Raw genomic sequence first — 25851 nt, 5'->3', positions numbered from 1 at the left:
AACCGAGGAGCGACAGCAATGATGGTGACATGGTTGCAAAGCTGACTGTGTGCTGAAGATGCCCAGCACATGATTTCCCTCCTGGCTCCTTGGCTCTGGCAGCAGAGGCCAGACGTTCGTGCACTGAACCCTCTGCCCCTGGGCAGCTGAGAAGCAGCTTTGGAGAGGTTGCATTCAAATGTACTTTTAGGTATGAAAGCGAAGAGTGACAGCAATAATGGTGACACCGTTGCAACACTGACAGTGTGCTGAAGATGCCTAGCACATGCTTTCCCTCCTGGCTCTTCGACTGTGGGAGCAGACGGCAACCGTTCGTGCTCTACTCACTGTGCTGCTGGGCAGCCGAGAGCACGCTCCGAAGAGGGTGCATTCAAATGGACCTTTAGGTATGAAACCGAGGAGCGACAGCAATGATGGTGTCACCGTTGCAAAGCTGAGTGTGTGCTGAAGATGCCCAGCACATGCTTTCCCTCCTGGCTCTTCAGCTCTGGGAGCAGAGTCCAGACGTTCGTGCTCTAATCGCTGTGCCTCTGGGCATCTCAGAGCAAGTTTCGGAGAGGTTGCATTCAAATGGACTTTTAGGAATGAAACCGAGGAGCGACAGCAATGATGGTGACACCGTTGCAAAGCTGACTGTGTGCTGAAGATGCCCAGCACATGTTTTCCCTCCTGGCTCTTCGGCTCTGGGAGCAGAGGCCAGACGTTCGTGCTCTAATCGCTGTGCCCCTGGGCAGCCGAGAACAAGCTTTGGAGAGGTTGCACTCAAATGGACTTTTAAGTATGAAACCGAGGAGCGACAGCAATGATGGTGACACCGTTGCAAAGCTGACTGTGTGCTGAAGATGCCCAGCACATGCTTTCCCTCCTGGCTCTTTGGCTCTGGAAGCAGAGGCCAGACGTTCGTGCTCTAATCGCTGTGTTCCTGGGCAGCTCAGAGCAAGCTCCGGAGAGGTTGCATTCAAATGGACTTTTAGGTATGAAACCGAAGAGCGACAGCAATGATGGTGACACCGTTGCAAAGCTGAGTGTGTGCTGAAGGTGACCAGCACATGCTTTCCCTCCTGGCTCTTAGGCTCTGGGAGCAGAGGACAGACGTTCGTGCACTAATCGCTGTGCCACTGGGCAGCCGAGAACAAGCTTTGGAGAGGTTGCACTCAAATGGACTTTTAAGTATGAAACCGAGGAGCGACAGCAATGATGGTGACACCGTTGCAAAGCTGACTGTGTGCTGAAGATGCCCAGCACATGCTTTCCCTCCTGGCTCTTCGGCTCTGGGAGCAGAGGCCAGACGTTCGTGCACTGAACCCTCTGCCCCTGGGCAGCTGAGAAGCAGCTTTGGAGAGGTTGCATTCAAATGTACTTTTAGGTATGAAAGCGAAGAGTGACAGCAATAATGGTGACACCGTTGCAATCCTGACTGTGTGCTGAAGATGCCCAGCACATGCTTTCCCTCCTGCCTCTTCGGCTCTGGGAGCAGAGGCCAGACGTTCGTGCACTTATCCCTGTGCCCCTGGGCAGCCGAGAACAAGCTTTGGAGACGTTGCATTCAAATGGATTTTTAGGTATGAAACCGAGGAGTGACAGCATTAATGGTTACACCGTTGCAATCCTGACAGTGTGCTGAAGATGCCCAGCACATGCTTTCCCTCCTGGCTCTTCGGCTCTGGGAGCAGACGGCAACCGTTCATGCTCTACTCACTGTGCTGCTGGACAGCCGAGAGCAAGCGCCGAAGAGGGTGCATTCAAATGGACCTTTAGGTATGAAACCGAGGAGCAACAGCAATGATGGTGACACCATTGCAAAGCTGACTGTCTGCTGAAGATGCCCAGCACATGCTTTCACTCCTGGCTCTTCAGCTCTGGGAGCAGAGGCCAGACGTTCGTGCACTAATCGCTGTGCCCCTGGGGAGCCGAGAAAAAGCTTTGGAGACGTTGCATTCAAATGGATTTTTAGGTATGAAACCGAGGAGCGACAGCAATGACGGTGACATGGTTGCAAAGCTGACTGTGTGCTGAAGATGCCCAGCACATGCTTTCACTCCTGGCTCTTCGGCTCTGGGAGCAGAGGCCAGACGTTCGTGCCCTTATCCCTGTGCCCCTGGGCAGCCGAGAACAAGCTTTGGAGACGTTGCATTCAAATGGATTTTTAGGTATGAAACCGAGGAGTGACAGCATTAATGGTTACACCGTTGCAATCCTGACAGTGTGCTGAAGATGCCCAGCACATGATTTCCCTCCTGGCTCCTCGGCTCTGGGAGCAGAGGCCAGACGTTCGTGCACTGAACCCTCTGCCCCTGGGCAGCTGAGAAGCAGCTTTGGAGAGGTTGCATTCAAATGTACTTTTAGGTATGAAAGCCAAGAGTGACAGCAATAATGGTGACACCGTTGCAATCCTGACAGTGTGCTGAAGATGCCCAGCACATGCTTTCCCTCCTGGCTCTTCGACTGTGGGAGCAGACGGCAACCGTTCGTGCTCTACTCACTGTGCTGCTGGGCAGCCGAGAGCACGCTCCGAAGAGGGTGCATTCAAATGGACCTTTAGGTATGAAACCGAGGAGCGACAGCAATGATGGTGACACCGTTGCAAAGCTGAGTGTGTGCTAAAGATGCCCAGCACATGCTTTCACTCCTGGCTCTTCGGCTCTGGGAGCAGAGGCCAGACGTTCGTGCACTTATCCCTGTGCCCCTGGGCAGCCGAGAACAAGCTTTGGAGACGTTGCATTCAAATGGATTTTTAGGTATGAAACCGAGGAGTGACAGCATTAATGGTTACACCGTTGCAATCCTGACAGTGTGCTGAAGATGCCCAGCACATGCTTTCCCTCCTGGCTCTTCGGCTCTGGGAGCAGACGGCAACCGTTCGTGCTCTACTCACTGTGCTGCTGGGCAGCCGAGAGCAAGCGCCGAAGAGGGTGCATTCAAATGGACCTTTAGGTATGAAACCGAGGAGCGACAGCAATGATGGTGACACCATTGCAAAGCTGACTGTCTGCTGAAGATGCCCAGCACATGCTTTCACTCCTGGCTCTTCGGCTCTGGGAGCAGAGGCCAGACGTTCGTGCACTAATCGCTGTGCCCCTGGGCAGCCGAGAACAAGCTTTGGAGAGGTTGCACTCAAATGGACTTTTAAGTATGAAACCGAGGAGCGACAGCAATGATGGTGACACCGTTGCAATCCTGACAGTGTGCTGAAGATGCCCAGCACATGCTTTCACTCCTGGCTCTTCGAGTCTAGGAGCAGAGGCCAGACGTTCGTGCACTAATCGCTGTGCCCCTGGGCAGCCGAGAAAAAGCTTTGGAGACGTTGCATTCAAATGGATTTTTAGGTATGAAACCGAGGAGCGACAGCAATGATGGTGACATGGTTGCAAAGCTGACTGTGTGCTGAAGATGCCCAACACGTGCTTTCACTCCTGGCTCTTCGACTCTGGGAGCAGAGGCCAGACGTTCGTGCACTAATCGCTGTGCCCGTGGGCAGCCGAGAACAAGCTTTGGAGAGGTTGCACTCAAATGGACTTTTAAGTATGAAACCGAGGAGCGACAGCAATGATGGTCACACCGTTGCAAAGCTGACTGTGTGCTGAAGATGCCCAGCACATGCTTTCCCTCCTGGCTCTTCGGCTCTGGGAGCAGAGGCCAGACGTTCGTGCACTAATCGCTGTGCCCCTGGGCAGCCGAGAACAAGCTTTGGAGAGGTTGCACTCAAATGGACTTTTAAGTATGAAACCGGGGAGCGACAGCAATGATGGTGACACCGTTGCAAAGCTGACTGTGTGCTGAAGATGCCCAGCACATGCTTTCCCTCCTGGCTCTTCGGCTCTGGGAGCAGAGGCCAGACGTTCGTGCTCTAATCGCTGTGTTCCCGGGCAGCTCAGAGCAAGCTCCGGAGAGGTTGCATTCAAATGGACTTTTAGGTATGAAACCGGAGAGCGACAGCAATGATGGTGACACCGTTGCAAAGCTGAGTGTGTGCTGAAGATGACCAGCCCATGCTTTCCCTCCTGGCTCTTAGGCTCTGGGAGCAGAGGCCAGACGTTCGTGCACTAATCGCTGTGCCACTGGGCAGCCGAGAACAAGCTTTGGAGAGGTTGCACTCAAATGGACTTTTAAGTATGAAACCGAGGAGCGACAGCAATGATGGTGACACCGTTGCAAAGCTGACTGTGTGATGAAGATGCCCAGCACATGCTTTCCCTCCTGGCTCTTCGGCTCTGGGAGCAGAGGCCAGTCGTTCGTGCACTTATCCCTGTGCCCCTGGGCAGCCGAGAACAAGCTTTGGAGACGTTGCATTCAAATGGATTTTTAGGTATGAAACCGAGGAGCGACAGCAATGATGGTGACATGGTTGCAAAGCTGACTGTGTGCTGAAGATGCCCAGCACATGATTTCCCTCCTGGCTCTTCGGCTCTGGGAGCAGAGGTCAGACGTTCGTGCACTGAACCCTCTGCCCCTGGGCAGCTGAGAAGCAGCTTTGGAGAGGTTGCATTCAAATGTACTTTTAGGTATGAAAGCGAAGAGTGACAGCAATAATGGTGACACCGTTGCAATCCTGACTGTGTGCTGAAGATGCCCAGCACATGCTTTCCCTCCTGGCACTTCGGCTCTGGGAACAGAGGCCAGACGTTCGTGCACTTATCCCTGTGCCCCTGGGCAGCCGAGAACAAGCTTTGGAGACGTTGCGTTCAAATGGATTTTTAGGCATGAAACCGAGGAATGACAGCATTAATGGTTACACTGTTGCAATCCTGACAGTGTGCTGAAGATGCCCAGCACATGCTTTCCCTCCTGGCTCTTCGGCTCTGGGAGCAGACGGCAACCGTTCATGCTCTACTCACTGTGCTGCTGGGCAGCCGAGAGCAAGCGCCGAAGAGGGTGCATTCAAATGGACCTTTAGGTATGAAACCGAGGAGCGACAGCAATGATGGTGACACCATTGCAAAGCTGACCTTCTGCTGAAGATGCCCAGCACATGCTTTCCCTCCTGGCTCTTCAGCTCTGGGAGCAGAGGCCAGACGTTCGTGCACTAATCGCTGTGCCCCTGGGCAGCCGAGAAAAAGCTTTGGAGACGTTGCATTCAAATGGATTTTTAGGTATGAAACCGAGGAGCGACAGCAATGACGGTGACATGGTTGCAAAGCTGACTGTGTGCTGAAGATGCCCAGCACATGCTTTCACTCCTGGCTCTTCGGCTCTGGGAGCAGAGGCCAGACGTTCGTGCACTAATCGCTGTGCCCCTGGGCAGCCGAGAACAAGCTTTGGAGAGGTTGCACTCAAATGGACTTTTAAGTATGAAACCGAGGAGCGACAGCAATGATGGTGACACCGTTGCAATCCTGACAGTGTGCTGAAGATGCCCAGCACATGCTTTCACTCCTGGCTCTTCGAGTCTAGGAGCAGAGGCCAGACGTTCGTGCACTAATCGCTGTGCCCCTGGGCAGCCGAGAAAAAGCTTTGGAGACGTTGCATTCAAATGGATTTTTAGGTATGAAACCGAGGAGCGACAGCAATGATGGTGACATGGTTGCAAAGCTGACTGTGTGCTGAAGATGCCCAACACGTGCTTTCACTCCTGGCTCTTCGACTCTGGGAGCAGAGGCCAGACGTTCGTGCACTAATCGCTGTGCCCGTGGGCAGCCGAGAACAAGCTTTGGAGAGGTTGCACTCAAATGGACTTTTAAGTATGAAACCGAGGAGCGACAGCAATGATGGTCACACCGTTGCAAAGCTGACTGTGTGCTGAAGATGCCCAGCACATGCTTTCCCTCCTGGCTCTTCGGCTCTGGGAGCAGAGGCCAGACGTTCGTGCACTAATCGCTGTGCCCCTGGGCAGCCGAGAACAAGCTTTGGAGAGGTTGCACTCAAATGGACTTTTAAGTATGAAACCGGGGAGCGACAGCAATGATGGTGACACCGTTGCAAAGCTGACTGTGTGCTGAAGATGCCCAGCACATGCTTTCCCTCCTGGCTCTTCGGCTCTGGGAGCAGAGGCCAGACGTTCGTGCTCTAATCGCTGTGTTCCCGGGCAGCTCAGAGCAAGCTCCGGAGAGGTTGCATTCAAATGGACTTTTAGGTATGAAACCGGAGAGCGACAGCAATGATGGTGACACCGTTGCAAAGCTGAGTGTGTGCTGAAGATGACCAGCCCATGCTTTCCCTCCTGGCTCTTAGGCTCTGGGAGCAGAGGCCAGACGTTCGTGCACTAATCGCTGTGCCACTGGGCAGCCGAGAACAAGCTTTGGAGAGGTTGCACTCAAATGGACTTTTAAGTATGAAACCGAGGAGCGACAGCAATGATGGTGACACCGTTGCAAAGCTGACTGTGTGATGAAGATGCCCAGCACATGCTTTCCCTCCTGGCTCTTCGGCTCTGGGAGCAGAGGCCAGTCGTTCGTGCACTTATCCCTGTGCCCCTGGGCAGCCGAGAACAAGCTTTGGAGACGTTGCATTCAAATGGATTTTTAGGTATGAAACCGAGGAGCGACAGCAATGATGGTGACATGGTTGCAAAGCTGACTGTGTGCTGAAGATGCCCAGCACATGATTTCCCTCCTGGCTCTTCGGCTCTGGGAGCAGAGGTCAGACGTTCGTGCACTGAACCCTCTGCCCCTGGGCAGCTGAGAAGCAGCTTTGGAGAGGTTGCATTCAAATGTACTTTTAGGTATGAAAGCGAAGAGTGACAGCAATAATGGTGACACCGTTGCAATCCTGACTGTGTGCTGAAGATGCCCAGCACATGCTTTCCCTCCTGGCACTTCGGCTCTGGGAACAGAGGCCAGACGTTCGTGCACTTATCCCTGTGCCCCTGGGCAGCCGAGAACAAGCTTTGGAGACGTTGCGTTCAAATGGATTTTTAGGCATGAAACCGAGGAATGACAGCATTAATGGTTACACTGTTGCAATCCTGACAGTGTGCTGAAGATGCCCAGCACATGCTTTCCCTCCTGGCTCTTCGGCTCTGGGAGCAGACGGCAACCGTTCATGCTCTACTCACTGTGCTGCTGGGCAGCCGAGAGCAAGCGCCGAAGAGGGTGCATTCAAATGGACCTTTAGGTATGAAACCGAGGAGCGACAGCAATGATGGTGACACCATTGCAAAGCTGACCTTCTGCTGAAGATGCCCAGCACATGCTTTCCCTCCTGGCTCTTCAGCTCTGGGAGCAGAGGCCAGACGTTCGTGCACTAATCGCTGTGCCCCTGGGCAGCCGAGAAAAAGCTTTGGAGACGTTGCATTCAAATGGATTTTTAGGTATGAAACCGAGGAGCGACAGCAATGACGGTGACATGGTTGCAAAGCTGACTGTGTGCTGAAGATGCCCAGCACATGCTTTCACTCCTGGCTCTTCGGCTCTGGGAGCAGAGGCCAGACGTTCGTGCACTAATCCCTGTGCCCCTGGGCAGCCGAGAACAAGCTTTGGAGATGTTGCATTCAAATGGATTTTTAGGTATGAAACCGAGGAGCGACAGCAATGATGGTGACATGGTTGCAAAGCTGACTGTGTGCTGAAGATGCCCAGCACATGCTTTCCCTCCTGGCTCTTCGGCTCTGATAGCAGAGGCCAGACGTTCGTGCACTAATCGCTGTGCCCCTGGGCAGCTGAGAAGCAGCTTTGGAGACGTTGCATTCAAATGTACTTAGGTATGAAAGCGAAGAGTGACAGCAATAATGGTGACACCGTTGCAATCCTGAGTGTGTGCTGAAGATGCCCAGCACATGCTTTCCCTCCTGGCTCTTCGGCTCTGGGAGCAGAGGCCAGACGTTCGTGCTCTAATCGCTGTGCCCCTGGGCAGCTCAGAGCAAGCTCCGGAGAGGTTGCATTCAAATGGACTTTTAGGTATGAAACCAAAGAGCGACAGCAATGATGGTGACACCGTTGCAAAGCTGACTGTGTGCTGAAGATGCCCAGCACATGCTTTCACTCCTGGCTCTTCGGCTCTGGGAGCAGAGGCCAGACGTTCGTGCACTGAACCCTCTGCCCCTGGGCAGCTGAGAAGCAGCTTTGGAGAGGTGGCATTCAAATGGACATTTAGGTATGAAACCGAGGAGCGACAGCAATAATGGTGACACCGTTGCAAAGCTGACTGTGTGCTGAAGATGCCCAGCACATGCTTTCCCTCCTGCCTCTTCGCCTCTGGGAGCAGAGGCCAGACGTTCGTGCATTAATCGCTATGCCCCTGGGCAGCCGAGAACAAGCTTTGGAGAGGTTGCACTCAAATGGACTTTTAAGTATGAAACCGAGGAGCGACAGCAATGATTGTGACACCGTTGCAAAGCTGACTGTGTGCTGAAGATGCCCAGCACATGCTTTCCCTCCTGGCTCTTCGGCTCTGGGAGCAGAGGCCAGACGTTCGTGCTCTAATCGCTGTGCCCCTGGGCAGCTCAGAGCAAGCACCGGAGAGGTTGCATTCAAATGGACTTTTAGGTATGAAACCGAAGAGCGACAGCAATGATGGTGACACCGTTGCAAAGCTGACTGTGTGCTGAAGATGCCCAGCACATGCTTTCACTCCTGGCTCTTCTGTTCTGGGAGCAGAGGCCAGACGTTCGTGCTCTAGTCGCTGTGCCCCGGGGCAGCTGAGAAGCAGCTTTGGAGAGGTTGCATTCAAATGTACTTTTAGGTATGAAACCGAGGAGTGACAACAATAATGGTGACACCGTTGCAATCCTGACTGTGTGCTGAAGATGCCCAGCACATGCTTTCACTCCTGGCTCTTCGGCTCTGGGAGCAGAGGCCAGACGTTCGTGCACTAATCCCTGTGCCCCTGGGCAGCCGAGAACAAGCTTTGCAGAGGTTGCACACAAATGGACTTTTAGGTATGAAACCGAGGAGCGACAGCAATGATGGTGACACCGTTGCAAAGCTGACTGTGTGCTGAAGATGCCCAGCACATGCTTTCACTCCTGGCTCTTCGGTTCTGTTAGCAGAGGCCAGACGTTCGTGCTCTAGTCGCTGTGCCCCGGGGCAGCTAAGAAGCAGCTTTGGAGAGGTTGCATTCAAATGTACTTTTAGGTATGAAACCGAGGAGTGACAACAATAATGGTGACACCGTTGCAAAGCTGACTGTGTGCTGAAGATGCCCAGCACATGCTTTCCCTCCTGGCTCTTCGGCTCTGGGAGCAGAGGCCAGATGTTCGTGCTCTACTGACTGTGCTGCTGGGCAGTCAAGAGCAACCAGCAGAGAAGCTGGATTCAAATGAAATTCTTAATATGAAAGTGAGGAGCGACAGCAATGACGGAGACACTGTTGCAAAGCTGATTGTGTGCTGAAGATGCCCAGCACATGCTTTCCCTCCTGGCTCTTCGGCTCTGGGAGCAGAGGCAAGACGTTCGTGCTCTACAACTGTGCTCCTGGGCTGCCAAGAGCAACCACCAGAGAAGTTGGATTCAAATGATTTTCTAGGTATGAAAGTGAGGAGCGACAGCAATGATGGAGGCACTGCTGCAAAGCTGACTGTGAGCTGAAGATTCCCATCACATGCTTTCCCTCCTGGCTCTTTGTCTCGGGGAGCAGAGGCCAGACGTTCGTGCACTAATCGCTCTACCCCTGGGCTGCTGAGAACAAGCTTTGGAGAGGTTGCATTCAAATGGAATTTTGGGTATGAAACCGAGGAGCAACAGCAAGGATGGTAACACCGTTGCAAAGCTGACTGTGTGCTGAAGATGCCCAACACATGCTTTCCCTCCTGGCTCTTCGGCTCTGGGAGCAGAGGCCAGACGTTTGTGCACTAATCGCTGTGCCCCTGGGCAGACGAGAGCAAGCCTTGGAGAGGTTGCATTCAAATGGAATTTTAGGTATGAAACCGAGGAGCGACAGCAATGATGGTGACACCGTTGCAAAGCTGACTGTGTGCTGAAGATGCCCAGCACATGCTTTCCCTCCTGGCTCTTCAGCTCTGGGAGCAGAGGCCAGACGTTTCTGCACAAATCGCTCTGCCCCTGGGCAGCCGAGAACAAGATTTGCAGAGGTTGCATTCAAATGGACTTTTACGTATGAAATCGAGGAGAGACAGCAATGATGGTGACACCGTTGCAGAGCTGACTGTGTGCTGAAGATGCCCAGAACATGCTTTCCCTCCTGGCTCTTCGGCTCTGGGTGCAGAGGACAGACGTTCGTGCACTAATCGCTGTGCCCCTGGGCAGACGAGAGCAAGCCTTGGAGAGGTTGCATTCAAATGGAATTTTAGGTATGAAACCGAGGAGCGACAGCAGTGATGGTGACACCGTTGCAAAGCTGACTGAGTGCTGAAGATGCCCAGAACATGCTTACCCTCCTGGCTCTTCGACTCGGGGAGCATAGGCCAGACGTTCGTGCACTAATCACTGTGCCCCTGGGCAGCCGAGAACAAGCTTTGGAGAGGTTGCATTCAAGAGGACTTTTACGTATGAAACCGAGGAGCGACAGCAATGATAGTGACACCGTTGCAAAGCTGACTGTGTGCTGAAGATGCCCAGCACATGCTTTCCCTCCTGGCTCTTCGGCTCTTGGAGCAGAGGCCAGATGTTCGTGCTCTACTGACTGTGCTGCTGGGCAGTCAAAAGCAACCAGAAGAGAAGCTGGATTCAAATGAACTTCTAGGTATGAAAGTGAGGAGCGACAGCAATGACAGAGGCACTGTTGCAAAGCTGATTGTGTGCTGAAGATGCCCAGCACATCCTTTCCCTCCTGGCTCTTTGGCTCTGGAAGCAGAAGCCAGACGTTTCTGCACAAATTGCTGTGCCCCTGGGCAGCCGAGAACAAGATTTGGAGAAGTTGCACTCAAATGGACTTTTAAGTATGAAACCGAGGAGCGACAGCAATGATGGTGACACCGTTGCAATGCTGACTATGTGCTGAAGATTCTGAGCACATGCTTTCCCTCCTGGCTCTTCGGCTCTGGGAGCAGAGGCCAGACGTTCGTGCACTAATCGCTGTGCCCCTGGGCAGCTGAGAAGCAGCTTTGGAGAAGTTGCATTCAAATGTACTTTTAGGTATGAAAGAGAAGAGTGACTGCAATAATGGTGACACCGTTGCAATCGTGACTTTGTGCTGAAGATGCCCAGCACATGCTTTCCCTCCTGGCTCTTCGGCTCTGGGAGCAGAGGCCAGACGTTCGTGCTCTACTGACTGTGCTGCTGGGCAGCCAAGAGCAAGCTCCGAAGAGGGTGCATTCAAATGGACCTTTAGGTATGAAAGCGAGGAGCGACAGCAATGATGGTGACACCGTTGCAAAGCTGACTGTGTGCTGAAGATGCCCAGCACATGCTTTCCCTCCTGGCTCTTCGACTGTGGGAGCAGACGGCAACCATTCGTACTCTACTCACTGTGCTGCTGGGCAGCCGAGAGCAAGCGCCGAAGAGGGTGCATTCAAATGGACCTTTAGGTATGAAACCGAGGAGCGACAGCAATGATGGTGACACCGTTGCAAAGCTGACTGTGTGCTGAAGATGCCCAGCACATGCTTTCCCTCCTGGCTCTTCGGCTCTGGGAGCAGAGGCCAGACGTTCGTGCACTAATCCCTGTGCCCCTGGGCAGCCGAGAACAAGCTTTGGAGAGGTTGCACTCCAATAGACTTTTAGGTATGAAACCGAGGAGCGACAGCAATGATGGTGACATGGTTGCAAAGCTGACTGTGTGCTGAAGATGCCCAGCACATGCTTTCACTCCTGGCTCTTCGGCTCTGGGAGCAGAGGCCAGACGTTCGTGCACTAATCCCTGTGCTCCTGGGCAGCCGAGAACAAGCTTTGGAGATGTTGCATTCAAATGGATTTTTAGGTATGAAACCGAGGAGCGACAGCAATGACGGTGACATGGTTGCAAAGCTGACTGTGTGCTGAAGATGCCCAACACGTGCTTTCCCTCCTGGCTCTTCGGCTCTGGGAGCAGAGGCCAGACGTTCCTGCACTAATCACTGTGCCCCTGGGCAGACGAGAACAAGCTTTGGAGAGGTTGCACTCAAATGGACTTTAAAGTATGAAACCGAGGAGCGACAGCAATGATGGTGACACCGTTGCAAAGCTGACTGCGTGCTGAAGATGCCCAGCACATGCTTTCCCTCCTGGCTCTTCAGCTCTGGGAGCAGAGGCCAGACGTTTCTGCACTAATCGCTCTCCCCCTGGGCAGCCGAGAACAAGCTTTGCAGAGGTTGCATTCAAATGGACTTTTACGTATGAAATCGAGGAGCGACAGCAATGATGGTGACACCGTTGCAAAGCTGACTGTCAGCTGAAGATGCCCAGCACATGCTTTCCCTCCTGGCTCTTTGGCTCTGGGAGCAGAGGCCAGACGTTCGTGCACTAATCGCTGTGCCCCTGGGCAGCCGAGAACAAGCTTTGGAGAGCCAGCATTGAAAAGGACTTTTACGTATAAAACCGAGGAGCGACATCAATGATGGTGACACTGTTGCAAAGCTGACTGTGTGCTGAAGATGCCCAGCACATGCTTTCCCTCCTGGCTCTTCGGCTCTGGGAGAAGAGGCCAGATGTTCGTGCTCTACTGACTGTGCTGCTGGGCAGTCAAGAGCAACCAGCAGAGAAGCTGGATTCAAATGAACTTCTAAATATGAAAGTGAGGAGCGACAGCAATGACGGAGACACTGTTGCAAAGATGATTGTGTGCTGAAGATGCCCAGCACATGCTTTCCCTCCTGGCTCTTCGGCTCTGGGAGCAGAGGCAAGACGTTCGTGCTCTACAACTGTGCTCCTGGGCTGCCAAGAGCAACCACCAGAGAAGTTGGATTCAAATGAACTTCTAGGTATGAAAGTGAGGAGCGACAGCAATGATGGAGGCACTGCTGCAAACCTGACTGTGAGCTGAAGATTCCCAGCACATGCTTTCCCTCCTGGCTCTTTGTCTCGGGGAGCAGAGGCCAGACGTTTGTGCACTAATCGCTCTGCCCCTGGGCTGCTGAGAACAAGCTTTGGAGAGGTTGCATTCAAATGGAATTTTGGGTATGAAACCGAGGAGCGACAGCAAGGATGGTAACACCGTTGCAAAGCTGACTGTGTGCTGAAGATGCCCAGCACATGCTTTCCCTCCTGGCTCTTCAGCTCTGGGAGCAGAGGCCAGACGTTTCTGCACTAATCGCTGTGCCCCTGAGCAGCCGAGAACAAGCTTTGCAGAGGTTGCATTCAAATGGACTTTTACGTATGAAATCGAGGAGCGACAGCAATGATGGTGACACCGTTGCAAAGCTGACTGTCAGCTGAAGATGCCCAGCACATGCTTTCCCTCCTGGCTCTTCGACTCGGGGAGCATAGGCCAGACGTTCGTGCACTAATCGCTGTGCCCCTGGGCAGGCGAGAGCAAGCTTTGGAGAGGTTACATTCAAATGGAATTTTAGGTATGAAACCGAGGAGCGACAGCAATGATGGTGACACCGTTGCAAAGCTGACTGTGTGCTGAAGATGCCCAGCACATGCTTTCCCTCCTGGCTCTTCAGCTCTGGGAGCAGAGGCAGACGTTTCTGCACTAATCGCTCTGCCCTGGGCAGCCGAGAACAAGCTTTGCAGAGGTTGCATTCAAAATGGACTTTTACGTATGAAATCGAGGAGCGACAGCAATGATGGTGACACCGTTGCAAAGCTAACTGTGTGCTGAAGATGCCCAGGATATGCTTTTCCTCCTGGCTCTTCGGCTCTGGGAGCAGAGGACAGACGGTCGTGCACTAATCGTTGTCCCCTGGGCAGCGAGAGCAAGCTCCGGAGAGGTTGCATTCAAATGGAATTTTAGGTATGAAACCGAGGAGCGACAGCAATGATGGTGACACCGTTGCAAAGCTAACTGTGTGATGAAGATGCCCAGCACATGCTTTCCTTCCTGGCTGTTCGAATCCGGGAGCAGAGGACAGACGTTCGTGCACTAATCGCTGTGCCCCTGGGCAGCTGAGAAGCAGCTTTGGAGACGTTGCATTCAAATGGGTTTTTAGGTATGAAAGCGAAGAGTGACAGCAATAATGGTGACACCGTTGCAATCGTGACTGTGTGCTGAAGATGCCCAGCACATGCTTTCCCTTCTGGCTCTTCGGATCTGGGAGCAGAGGCCAGACGTTCGTGCTCTACTGACTGTGCTGCTGGGCAGTCAAGAGCAAGCTCCGAAGAGGGTGCATTCAAATGGACCTTTAGGTATGAAAGCGAGGAGCGACAGCAATGATGGTGACACCGTTGCAAAGCTGACTGTGTGCTGAAGATGCCCAGCACATGCTTTCCCTCCTGGCTCTTCGGCTCTGGGAGCAGAGGTCAGACGTTCGTGCACTAATCGCTCTGCCCTGGGCAGCTGAGAGGCAGCTTTGGAGAGGTTGCATTCAAATGGACTTTTAAGTATGAAACCGAGGAGCGCCAGCAATGATGGTGACACCGTTGCAAAGCTGACTGTGTGCTGAAGATGCCCAGCACATGCTTTCCCTCCTGGCTCTTCGGCTCTGGGAGCAGAGGCCAGACGTTCGTGCACTGAACCCTCTGCCCCTGGGCAGCTGAGAAGCAGCTTTGGAGAGGTTGCATTCAAATGTACTTTTAGTTAGGAAACCGAGGAGTGACAGCAATAATGGTGACACCGTTGCAATCCTGACTGTGTGCTGAAGATGCCCAGCGCATGCTTTCCCTCCGGGCTCTTCGGCTCTGGGAGCAGAGGGCAGACGTTCGTGCACTAATTGCCTGTGCCCCTGGGCAGCCGAGAAAAAGCTTTGGAGACGTTGCATTCAAATGGATTTTTAGGTATGAAACCGAGGAGCGACAGCAATGATGGTGACATGGTTGCAAAGCTGAGTGTGTGCTGAAGATGCCCAGCACATGCTTTCCCTCCTGGCTCTTCGGTTCTGTGAGCAGAGTCCAGACGTTCGTGCACTAATCGCTGTGCCCCTGGGCAGCCGAGAACAAGCTTTGGAGAGGTTGCACTCAAAATGGATTTTTAGGTATGAAACCGAGGAGCGACAGCAATGATGGTGACACCGTTGCAAAGCTGACTGTGTGCTGAAGATGCCCAGCACATGCTTTCCCTCCTGCCTCTTCGACTCTGGGAGCAGAGGCCAGACGTTCGTGCACTAATCGCTGTGCCACTGGGCAGCCGAGAAAAAGCTTTGGAGACGTTGCATTCAAATGGATTTTTAGGTATGAAACCGAGGAGCGACAGCAATGATGGTGACACCGTTGCAAAGCTGACTGTGTGCTGAAGATGCCCAGCACATGCTTTCCCTCCTGGCTCTTCGGCTCTGGGAGCAGAGGCCAGACGTTCCTGCACTAATCCATGTGCCCCTGGGCAGCTGAGAAGCAGCTTTGGAGAGGTTGCATTCAAATGTACTTTTAGGTATGAAACCGAGGAGTGACAGCAATAATGGTGACACCGTTGCAATCCTGATTGTGTGCTGAAGATGCCCAGCACATGCTTTCACTCCTGGCTCTTCGGCTCTGGGAGCAGAGGCCAGACGTTCGTGCACTAATCGCCCTGCCCCTGGGCAGCCGTGAACAAGCTTTGGAGAGGTTGAACTCAAATGGACTTTCAGGTATGAAACCGAGGAGCGACAGCAATGATGGTGACACCGTTGCAAAGCTGACTGTGTGCTGAAGATGCCCAGCACATGCTTTCCCTCCTGGCTCTTCGGCTCTGGGAGCAGAGGCCAGACGTTCCTGCACTAATCCATGTGCCCCTGGGCAGCTGAGAAGCAGCTTTGGAGAGGTTGCATTCAAATGTACTTTTAGGTATGAAACCGAGGAGTGACAGCAATAATGGTGACACCGTTGCAATCCTGACAGTGTGCTGAAGAAGCCCAGCACATGCTTTCCCTCCTGGCTCTTCGACTGTGGGAGCAGACGGCAACCGTTCGTACTCTACTCACTGTGCTGCTGGGCAGCCGAGAGCACGCTCCGAAGATTGTGCATTCAAATGGACCTTTAGGTATGAAACCGAGGAGCGACAGCAATGATGGTGACACCGTTGCAAAGCTGACTGTGTGCTGAAGATGCCCAGCACATGCTTTCACTCCTGGCTCTTCGGCTCTGGGAGTAGAGGCCAGACGTTCGTGCTCTAATCGCTGTGCCCCTGGACAGCCCAGAGCAAGCTCCGGAGAGGTTACATTCAAATGGACTTTTCGGTATGAAACCGAGGAGCGACAGCAATGATGGTGACACCGTTGCAAAGCTGACTGTGCGCTGAAGATGCCCAGAACATGCTTTCCCTCCTGACTCTTCGGTTCTGGGGGCAGAGGCCAGAGGTTCGTGCTCTAGTCGCTGTGCCCCGGGGCAGCTGAGAAGCAGCTTTGCAGAGGTTGCATTCAAATGTACTTTTAGGTATGAAACCGAGGAGGGACAGCAATAATGGTGACACCGTTGCAAAGCTGACTGTCAGCTGAAGATGCCCAGCACATGCTTTCACTCCTGGCTCTTCGGCTCTGGGATCAGAGGCCAGACGTTCGTGCACTAATCGCTGTGCCACTGGGAAGCCGAGAAAAAGCTTTGGAGACGTTGCATTCAAATGGATTTTTAGGTATGAAACCGAGGAGCGACAGCAATGATGGTGACACCATTGCAAAGCTGACTGTGTGCTGAAGATGCCCAGCATATGATTTCCCTCCTGGCTCTTCGGCTCTGGGAGCAGAGGCCAGACGTTCGTGCACTAATCGCCCTGCCCCTGGGCAGCCGAGAACAAGCTTTGGAGAGGTTGCACTCAAATGGAATTTTAGGTATGAAACCGAGGAGCGACAGCAATGATGGTGACACCGTTGCAAAGCTGACTGTGTGCTGAAGATGCCCAGCACATCCTTTCCCTCCTGGCTCTTTGGCTCTGGGAGCAGAGGACAGACGTTTGTGCACTAATCGCTGTGCCCCTGGGCAGCCGACTCTGGAGAAGTTCCATTCAAATGGACTTTTAGGTATGAAACCGAGGAGCGACAGCAATGATGGAGGCACCATTGCAAAGCTGACTGTGTGCTGAATATTCTGAGCACCAGCTTTCCCTCCTGGCTCTTCGGCTCTGGCAGCAGAGACCAAACATTCGTGCCATACTCACTGTGCTGCTGGGCAGCCGAGAGCAAGCTCCGGAGAGGGTGCATTCAAATGCACTTTTAGGAATGAAACCGAGGAGCGACAGCAATGATGGTGACACCGTTGCAAAGCTGACTGTGTGCTGAAGATGCCCAGCACATGCTTTCCCTCCTGGCTCTTCGAATCAGGGAGCAGAGGACAGACGTTCGTGCACTAATCGCTGTGCCCCTGGGCAGCAGAGAACAAGCTTTGGAGAGGTTGCATTCAAATGGAATTTTAGGTATGAAACCGAGGAGCGACAGCAATGATGGTGACACCGTTGCAAAGCTGACTGTGTGCTGAAGATGCCCAGCACATGCTTTCCCTCCTGCCTCTTCAGCTCTGAGAGCAGAGGCCAGACGTTCATGCACTAATCGCTCTGCCCCTGGGCAGCCGAAAACAAGCTTTGCAGAGGTTGCATTCAAATGGACTTTTAGGTATGAAACCGAGGAGCGACAGCAATGGTGACACCGTTGCAAAGCTGACTGTGTGCTGAAGATGCCCAGCACATGCTTTCCCTCCTGGCTCTTCGGCTCTGGGAGCAGAGGAAAGACGTTTGTGCACTAATCGCTCTGCCCCTGGCAGCCGAGAGCAAGCTTTGGAGAGGTTGCATTCAAATGGAATTTTAGGTATGAAACCGAGGAGCGACAGCAATGATGGTGACACCGTTGCAAAGCTGACTGTGAGCTGAAGATGCCCAGCACATGCTTTCCCTCCTGGCTCTTCGACTCGGGGAGCATAGGCCAGACGTTCGTGCACTAATCACTGTGCTGCTGGGCAGCCGAGAACAAGCTTTGGAGAGGTTGCATTCAAAAGGAATTTTAGGTATGAAACCGAGGAGCGACAGCAATGATGGTGACACCGTTGCAAAGCTGACTGTGTGCTGAAGATGCCCAGCACATCCTTTCCCTCCTGGCTCTTTGGCTCTGGGAGCAGAGGACAGACGTTCGTGCACTAATCGCTGTTCCCCTGGGCAGCCGACTCTGGAGAAGTTGCATTCAAATGGACTTTTAGGTATGAAACCGAGGAGCGACAGCAATGATGGAGGCACCGTTGCAAAGCTGACTGTGTGCTGAATATTCTGAGCACCAGCTTTCCCTCCTGGCTCTTCGGCTCTGGGAGCAGAGACCAAACGTTCGTGCCATACTCACTGTGCTGCTGGGCAGCCGAGAGCAAGCTCCGGAGAGGGTGCATTCAAATGCACTTTTAGGAATGAAACCGAGGAGCGACAGCAATGATGGTGACACCGTTGCAAAGCTGACTGTGTGCTGAATATTGTGAGCACCAGCTTTCCCTCCTGCCTCTTCGGCTCTGGGAGCAGAGGCCAGACTTTCATTCTCTAATCACTGTGCCCCCTGGCAGCCGAGAGCAAGCTCCGGAGAAGTTGGATTCTAATGAACTTCTAGGTATGAAAAGGAGGAGCGACAGCAATGATATTTTTAAGACACATATTTAATACACTATTTACATATTCAATACACTCCAGCTCAGTTTAATTCAGACCAGTCCAATTTTACCCAGTCCAGCTCAATATAATTCCAGTCTAGCTCACTTCAACTCAGTCCAGACCAGTTTAACCCAGTCCAGAACAGTTTAATCCAGTCCAGCTCAGTTTGATCCAGCCAGGCCCCGTTTAACCCAGTCCAGCCAAGTTTAATCCAGTCCAGCCCAGTTTAACCCAGCCCAACCCAGTTTATCCCTTCCTTCCCAGTTTGATCCAGCCCAGCCCAGTTTAACCCAGTCCAGCTCAGTTAAATCCTGCCCAGCCCTCTTTAACCCTGTCCAGCCCAGTTTAACCCAGCCCCGACAAGTTTAACCCAGTCCTGCCCAGTTCAATTCAGTCAGGCCAGTTTAACCCTAACCTGCCTCGTTTAATTTAGTCCAGCCCCGTTAAACCCAGTCCAGACCACTTTAATTCAGTCCAGCCCTGTTTAATCCAGTCAGACTCAGTTTAACCAAGTCCAGCTCAGTTTAACGCAGTCCAGCCATGTTTAATCAAGTCCAGCCCACTTGAATGCACCTCAGGTCAGTTTAATCCAGTCCAGCACCGTTTAATCCAGTCCAGAACAGTTCATACTTGTCCAGCCCAGTTTAATCCAGTCCAGCTCAGTTTAACCCAGTCCAGACCAGTTTAATACACTCCGGCTCAGTTTAATCCAGTCCAGCCCAGTATAACCCAGTCCAGCCCAGTTTAATCCTGTCCAGCTCAGTTTAACCCACTCAAGCCCCGTTTAACCCAGTCCATCTCAGTTTAACCCAGTCCAGCTCAGTTTAACACAGTCCAGCCCAGTATAACCCAGTCCAGCACAGTTTAACCGAGTCCAGCCCAGTTTAATCCTGTCCAGCTCAGTTTAATCCACTCAGCCCCGTTTAACCCAGTCCAGCTCAGTTTAACCTAGTCCAGCTCAGTTTAACCCAGTCCAGCTCAATTTAATCCAGTTCAGACCAGTTTAACACAGTCCAGAAGAGTTCAGTCCAGCCCAGTCCAGTTTAACCCAATCCAGACATATTTGATACAGTCCAGCCGTGTTTAACCCAGTTCAACCCAGTTTAATCCAGTCCAGCTCAGTTTCATCCAGATCCCAGCCCAGTTTAGTTCACTCCAGCCCAGTTTAACCCAGTCCACCCCACTCTAATCCAGTCCATCTCAGTTTAAACTTGTCCACCCCCGTTTAATCCACTCCAGCTCAATATAATCCAGAACAGACCAGTTTAGCCCAGTCCAGAACAGTTCAATCCAGCCCAGCCCAGTTTAACCCAGTACAGCCATATTTAATACACTCCAGCTCAATATAATCCAGAACAGCCCAGTTAGACCCAGTCAAGCCCAGTTTAATCCAGTCCAGCTCACTTAGACCCAGTCAAGCCCAGTTTAATCCAGTCCAGCTCACTTAGATCCAGCCCAGCCCAGTTCAGTTCACTCCAGCACAGTTTAACCCAGTCCAGCCCAGTTTAATCCAGTCCGGCTCAATTTAACCCAGTCCAGCCTAGTTTAACCCAGGCCAGACCAGTTTATACCAGTCCAGAACAGATCAATCCAGCCCAGCCCACTTTATCCCAGTCCAGCCATATTTAAGACACTCCAGCTCAGTGTAACACTCCAGACCAGTCCAGCTCAATATAATTCCAGTCCAGCTCAGTTTAACCCAGTCCAGAACAGTTTAATTCAGTCCAGAACAGTTCAATCCAGCCCACTTTAACCCAGCCCAGCCATATTTAATACACTCCAGCTCAGTATAATCCGGAACAGCCCAGTTTAACCCAGTGCAGCCCAGTTTAATCCAGTCCAGCTCAGTTTGATCCAGCCCAACCCAGTTTAACCCAGTCCAGCTCAGTTTAATCCAGTCCCGCTAAGTTTAATCAAACCCATCCCAGTTTAACACAGTCCAGCCTAATTTTACCCTGTCCAAACCAGTTTAATCCAGTCCAGCTCAGTTTGATCCTGCCCAGCCCAGGTTAGTTCACTCCAGCCCAGTTTAACCCAGTCCAGCCCAGGTCAATCCAGTCCAGCTCAGTTCAATCCAGCCCAGCCCAGGTTAGTTCACTCAAGCACAGTTTAACCCAGTCCAGCCCAGTTTAACCCAGTCCAGTCCAGTTTAATCCAGTCTGGCTCAGTTTAACCCAGCCCAGCCCAGTTTAACCCAGTCCAGTCCAGTTTAATCCAGTCCGGCTCAGTTTAACCCAGTCCAGCCCTGTTTAATCCAATCCAACCCAATTTAACCCGGTCTAGCCCATTTTAATCTAGTCCAGCCCACTTTAATCAAGTCCAGCTCAGTTTAACCCCATCCAGCCCAGTTTAATACAGCGTTAGGGTTTGGTCTAGTTTAGCCTAGCCTGCCTTAGATTACCCTAGCCTATCCTAGCTTCGCCTGGGTTAGATTAGATTAGGGGGTTAGGTTTTGGATTAGGATTATGGTTAGGATTAGGGTAAGAGTTAGGGTCAGATTATTCTGGGCCAGATGAACCCTGGCTAGATTATCCCGGGTCAGATTATCCCGGGTCAGATTATCCCGCGCCAGATTATCCCGGGTCAGATTATCCCGTGCCAGATTATCCCGGGTCAGATTATCCCGGGTCAGATTATCCCGCGCCAGATTATCCCGGGTCAGATTATCCCGGGTTAGATTAGATTAGCCTAGCAAACTTAGACTCCATTGAAATGCTAAATGGCTCTTCGGCTGTCGGAGCAGAGGCCAAAAGAGCGTGCTCTACACACTGTGCTGCTGGGCAGCCGAGAGCAAGCTCCGGAGAGGGTGCATTCAAATGCACTTTTAGATATGAAACCGAGGAGCGACAGCAATGATGGTGACACCGTTGCAAAGCTGACTGTGTGCTGAAGATGCCCAGCACATGCTTTCCCTCCTGGCTCTTCGGCTCTGGGAGCAGAGAACAGACGTTCGTGCTCTCCTCCCTGTGCTGCTCAGCAGCCAAGAGCAACCACCAGAGAAGTTAGATACAAATGGACTTCTAGGTATGAAACCGAGGAGCGACAGCAATGATGGAGGCACCGTTGCAAAGCTGACTGTGTGCTGAATATTCTGAACACCAGCTTTCCCTCCGGGCTCTTCGCCTCTGGGAGCTGAGACCAAATGTTCGTGCCATACTCACTGTGCTGCTGGGCAGCCGAGAGCAAGCTCCGGAGAGGGTGCATTCAAATGAACTTTTAGGTATGAAACCGAGGAGCGACAGCAAAGATGGTGACACCGTTGCAAAGCTGACTGTATGCTGAATATGCCCAGCACATGTTTTCCCTCCTGGCTCTTCGGCTCTGGGAGCAGAGGCCAGACGTTCGTGCTCTACTCACTGTGCTGCTGGGCAGCCAAGAGCAACCACCAGAGAAGTTGGATTCAAATGAACTTCTAGGTATGAAAGTGAGGAGCGACAGCAATGATGGAGGCACCGTTGGAAAGCTGACAGTGTGCTGAAGATGCCCAGCACATGTTTTCCCTCCAGGCTCTTCGACTCTGGGAGCAGAGGCCAGACGTTCGTGCACTAATCGCTGTGCCCCTGGGCAGCCAAGAACAAGTTTTGCAGAGGTTGCATTCAAATGGACTTTTAGGTATGAAACCGAGGAGTGACAGCAATGATGGTGACACCGTTGCAAAGCTGACTGTGTGCTGAAGATGCCCAGCACATGCTTTCCCTCCTGCCTCTTCGACTCGGGGAGCAAAGGCCAGACGTTCGTGCACTAATCGCTTTGCCCCTGGGCAGCTGAGAAAAAGTTTTGGAGAGGTTGCATTCAAATGGAATTTTAGGCATGAAACCGAGGAGCGACAGCAATGATGGAGGCACCGTTGCAAAGCTGACTATATGCTGAAGATGCCCAGCACATGTTTTCCCTCATGATTCATTCGCTGTGGAAGCAGAGTGCAGAAGTTTGTGCTCTACCCGCTGTGCTGTTCGGCAGCCGGGAGTAGACTCCGGAGAAGTTGCATTCAAACAAACTTTTAGGTATGAAACCGAGGAGCGACAGCAATGATGGAGGCACCGTTGCAAAGCTGACTATATGCTGAAGATGCCCAGCACATGCTTTCCCTCCTGCCTCTTCGACGCTGGGTGCAGAGGCCAGACGTTCGTGCTCTACTGACTGTGCTGCTGGGCAGCCAAGAGCAACCACCAGAGAAGTTGGATTCAAATGGACTTCTAGATATGAAAGTGAAGAGCGACAGCAATGATGGAGGCACCGTTGCAAAGCTGACTTTGTGCTGAAGATTCTGAACACCAGCTTTCCCTCCTGGCTCTTCGGCTCTGGGAGCAGAGACCAGAAGTTCGTGCTCTAAACACTGTGCCCCTGGGCAGCTGAGAGCAAGCTCCGGAGAGGGTTGCATTCAAATGGACTTTTAGGAATGAAACCGAGGAGCGACAGCAATGATGGTGACACCGATGCAAAGCTGACTGTGTGCTGAAGATGCCCAGCATATGCTTTCCCTCCTGGCTCTTCGGCTCTGGGAGCAGGGGCCAAAAGAGCATGATCTACTCACTGTGCTGCTGGGCAGCCAAGAGCAGACTCCGGAGAAGTTGAATTCAAATGGAATTTTAGGTATGAAACCGAGGAGCGACAGCAATGATGGAAACACCATTGCAAAGCTGACTGTGTGCTGAACATGCCCAGTACATGCTTTCCCTCCTGGCTCTTCGGCTCTGGGAGCAGAGGCCAGACGTTCGTGCTCTACTGACTGCGCTGCTGGGCAGCCAAGAGCAACCACCAGAGAAGTTGGATTAAAATGCACTTCTAGGTATGAAAGTGAGGAGCGACAGCAATGATGGAGGCACCGTTGCAAAGCTGAATGTTTGCTGAAGATTCTGAACACCAGTTTCCCACCTGGCTCTTCGGCTCTGGTAGCAGAGACCAGAAGTTCGTGCTCTAAACACTGTGCCCCTGGGCAGCTGAGAGCAAGATCCGGAGAGGGCTGCATTCAAATGGACATTTAGGTATGAAACCGAGGAGCGACAGCAATGATGGTGACACCGTTGAAAAGCTGACTGTTTGCTGGTGATGCCCAGCACACGCTTTCTCTCCTGGCTCTTCAGGCCTGGGAGCAGAAAACAGACGTTCGTGCACTAATCGCTGTGCTGCTGGGCAGCCGAGAACAAGCTTTGGAGAGCTTGCATTCAAATGGACTTTTAGGTATGAAACCGAGGAGCGACAGCAATGATGGTGACACTGTTGCAAAGCTGACTGTGTGCTGAATATTCTGAGCACCAGCTTTCCCTCCTGGCTCTTCGGCTCTGGGAGCAGAGACCAAACGTTTGTGCAATACTCACTGTGCTGCTGGGCAGAAGAGAGCAAGCTCCAGAGAGGGTGCAATCAAATGCACTTTTAGAAATGAAACCGAGGAGCGACAGCAATGATGGTGACACCGTTGCAAAGCTGACTGTGTGCTGAAGATGCCCAGCACATGCTTTCCCTCCTGCCTCTTCGGCTGTGAGAGCAGAGGCCAGACGTTCGTGCACTAATCGCTCTGCCCCTGGGCAGCCGAAAACAAGCTTTGCAGAGGTTGCATTCAAATGGACTTTTAGGAATGAAACCGAGGAGCGACAGCAATGATGGTGACACCGTTGCAAAGCTGAGTGTGTGCTGAAGATGCCCAGCACATGCTTTCCCTCCTGGCTCTTTGGCTCTGGGAGCAGAGGCCAGACGTTCGTGCACTAATCGCTGTGCCCCTGGGCAGCCGAGAGAAAGCTTTGGAGAGGTTACATTCAAATGGAATTTTAGTTATGAAACCGAGGAGCGACAGCAATGATGGTGACACCGTTGCAAAGCTGAGTGTGTGCTGATTATTCTGAGCATCAGCTTTCCCTCCTGGCTCTTCGGCTCTGGGAGCAGAGACCAAACGTTCGTGCCATGCTCACTGTGCTGCTGGGCAGCCGAGAGCAAGCTCCGGAGAGGGTGCATTCAAATGCACTTTTAGTTAGGAAATTGAGGAGCGACAGCAATGATGGTGACACCGTTGCAAAGCTGACTGTGCGCTGAAGATGCCCAGAACATGCTTTCCCTCCTGGCTCTTCGGCTCTGGGAGCAGAGGCCAGACGTTCGTGCACTAATCGCCCTGCCCCTGGGCAGCCGAGAACAAGCTTTGCAGAGGTTGCATTCAAATGGACTTTTAGATATGAAACCGAGGAGCGACAGCAATGATGGTGACACCGTTGCAAAGCTGACTGTGTGCTGAAGATGCCCAGCACATGCTTTCCCTCCTGCCTCTTCGGCTGTGAGAGCAGAGGCCAGACGTTCGTGCACTAATCGCTCTGCCCCTGGGCAGCCGAAAACAAGCTTTGCAGAGGTTGCATTCAAATGGAGTTTTAGGAATGAAACCGAGGAGCGACAGCAATGATGGTGACACCGTTGCAAAGCTGAGTGTGTGCTGATTATTCTGAGCATCAGCTTTCCCTCCTGGCTCTTCGGCTCTGGGAGCAGAGACCAAACGTTGGTGCCATGCTCACTGTGCTGCTGGGCAGCCGAGAGCAAGCTCCGGAGAGGGTGCATTCAAATGCACTTTTAGTTAGGAAATTGAGGAGCGACAGCAATGATGGTGACACCGTTGCAAAGCTGACTGTGCGCTGAAGATGCCCAGAACATGCTTTCCCTCCTGGCTCTTCGGCTCTGGGAGCAGAGGCCAGACGTTCGTGCACTAATCGCCCTGCCCCTGGGCAGCCGAGAACAAGCTTTGCAGAGGTTGCATTCAAATGGACTTTTAGATATGAAACCGAGGAGCGACAGCAATGATGGTGACACCGTTGCAAAGCTGACTGTGTGCTGAAGATGCCCAGCACATGCTTTCCCTCCTGCCTCTTCGGCTGTGAGAGCAGAGGCCAGACGTTCGTGCACTAATCGCTCTGCCCCTGGGCAGCCGAAAACAAGCTTTGCAGAGGTTGCATTCAAATGGAGTTTTAGGAATGAAACCGAGGAGCGACAGCAATGATGGTGACACCGTTGCAAAGCTGACTGTGTGCTGAAGATGCCCAGCACATGCTTTCCCTCCGGGCTCTTTGGCTCTGGGAGCAGAGGCCAGACGTTCGTGCACTAATCGCTGTGCCCCTGGGCAGCCGAGAGAAAGCTTTGGAGAGGTTACATTCAAATGGACCTTTAGGTATGAAACCGAGGAGCGACAGCAATGATGGTGACACCGTTGCAAAGCTGAGTGTGTGCTGATTATTCTGAGCATCAGCTTTCCCTCCTGGCTCTTCGGCTCTGGGAGCAGAGACCAAACGTTCGTGCCATGCTCACTGTGCTGCTGGGCAGCCGAGAGCAAGCTCCGGAGAGGGTGCATTCAAATGCACTTTTAGTTAGGAAATTGAGGAGCGACAGCAATGATGGTGACACCGTTGCAAAGCTGACTGTGCGCTGAAGATGCCCAGAACATGC

This window comes from Pezoporus flaviventris, unplaced genomic scaffold (assembly GCF_033815535.1).
Source record: "Pezoporus flaviventris isolate CSIRO_AGI_PZ_B2104156 unplaced genomic scaffold, CSIRO_AGI_Pfla_v1 ptg000043l, whole genome shotgun sequence".
Lineage (NCBI taxonomy): Eukaryota > Metazoa > Chordata > Aves > Psittaciformes > Psittacidae > Pezoporus > Pezoporus flaviventris.
This window is presented reverse-complemented; position numbering follows the sequence as displayed.